The sequence below is a fragment of the Rhagoletis pomonella genome, unplaced genomic scaffold (genome assembly GCF_013731165.1).
Source record: "Rhagoletis pomonella isolate Grant_MI unplaced genomic scaffold, Rhpom_1.0 Rhpom_scaffold_00126, whole genome shotgun sequence".
Taxonomy (NCBI): Eukaryota; Metazoa; Arthropoda; class Insecta; order Diptera; family Tephritidae; genus Rhagoletis; species Rhagoletis pomonella.
In genome coordinates this window covers 98,731-100,924 of record NW_023458680.1, presented here as the reverse complement: position 1 = coordinate 100,924, position 2,194 = coordinate 98,731, and positions in this window count along the sequence as shown.

The window sequence follows — 2,194 nt, the reverse complement described above, 5'->3', positions numbered from 1 at the left end:
CGAGAGCAATATATCCTATAAATATTCCGTGTTATAGTATAAAAAGGTTCTGGCGCCTCAGGATAGGGCACACGTTAACTACACACGCCTATCTCCTAAATGGCTCAGACAAACCCTCCTGCGCTTTCTGTAATTCAAGCGACTTCACGACAACACACCTGCTGGATATATGCCAGGAATTGGAGCAATGTAGAGCTTCCGTGTTCACAAACCGTGTTCCGAAACCGCCTGATATTTTAAAAAGCAAGGAAGATAGCAATATTCGCGCAATATGTAAATTTCTAGCAATAGCCTAACTATGGATCTAACCAAAACTTCTCTTTCTTCTCCAGCATTGTAAACTAAACATAAGCATATACATATATGTACAATACCATCCTCTAAAAATATCTCTCCTTTTCCCTACCGCGACACATCCTCAAAAAATCACACTTAAGATATCTATTAACCACAAGCATATTTCTATATTTAAACGAGTACATATAAGTACATTACCTTAGTAATCACTAAGCCGAAGGCCCTGGCAGCCAGTGCTTTAGTTTGTAAGTGTTACAATTATTTATGATTGTTACTCTTTTTTTAAAAAAAAAAAAACATATCTTGTGAAAACACTTCTAGCGAAAAAAAAGACCTCCGTACTGAAAAAAAAATCTATGTAATGCAGAATCTACACTAGGCACTATATGAGAATAATTTTATTAGCTATTGGACATTTAACAATACCCATATCATTCCGTTCATAAAAACAGTTATTGTATTTGTTCCCACATGGCATTTTTAAAATGGCTTAAACGGCATTTGCACGACAACCGAATCACGTGGCTCGCTCTCTCAATTACGAACGGCGAATCAACCTATTTACATACACAACACATTCGTGATTCACTTTGCATCTTTGCTTCTTGTTCTTTGCTTTTATTTATTGATAAATGTGTTGTTTATTGTGCATTTCAACGGTGGAGAAAAAACGTGTTGTAGTTAAATCAATAGTTTTAACGAATCTAGCTATTTTTTCAATGTTTGTGCTGGTGGGGATGTGTGTGGTCTATGTGTTTTGACAGCCGTTATCGATAAAAATTAGAGAAGACAACGATTTGTTCTTGATCACTCTAAAAATTTTGTATGGCGAATTACGTAATTCGGTTCGTAATTGGGGCGCCAATCACGAATGAGAGAGCGAATTACGAATGGGAGAGCGTCTCACTTGCCGTGGAAACATCGTTTCCAGTTTTTTTCATTTCAATGCCTGTCGCAAATTCGGTTTAAGAATTTATAAAATTTCTGATGGGTGGTCATAGAATAACCTTATCTCATATTTTTGTGTTGTTTTTCAGAAGTTTTTACGGATTGTTAGCTATTTGAAAGCTTTTGAATAAATCTGGATATTGAAATTGTTATGGACAACGTACGTATGTTTTAAAAATTACTTAGAATAAAAGTTTTGTTTTTGAAAAAACTTAAGTAAAAGATGTTATTTGACACAATATATGAATCGATCTTGGGAGATCGATTTACTTTTTAACGATTTCTTCCTGCTTCGATTACTTTTATTTCGATTTAAATCAATTCAAAAAGTGATTTTTTTTTAATTCGATCTGCCATCTTTAATAGGAATATTGCCTTCGTTGCAATGAAAGGGGCGAATCGTAACAAATCTTGGCGAATTTGTAAGGATATATTGATTTTAGATTCTTCCGTTTTACATTTAGGGGATTTCCTTAAAGTCGTCAAGTCCTAAACCGTGTAAAACTCGTAAGTTTACGAGGCTTTTATGGGAACGCCCCTTTTGTGGAAAGGTGTAAATAGGTGCGTAAAGTGACTATTTGACAGATCAACCAGGATTTTGTTAAGCAATTTTTGTTTCGTAGTATTTTCCATAACATCCTGCCATCTTGTCTCTACCACTCTTTGGCTAAAATACAGTTAAAAATAACGAAAATTAGCAGAAAACCTAAGTCAATACAGTTAGTGGATGAAATTCATTTATTTTATTCGCGTATTATTTTTTAAATTTATTTTCATTATTTTATTATAGATTTCTTAAATTTGTTATGTATTTAAAAAACTGTGAATTGTTGTGTGAATTTTTTTTGGGCGGTTGTTTTCGGATATGGGCGGAAATTTGGTCGGAGAAAAAAAATGTCTGTGGTAACACTGGCCGTTACCCAAGACTCCACTCGGATTGGTTACCGCC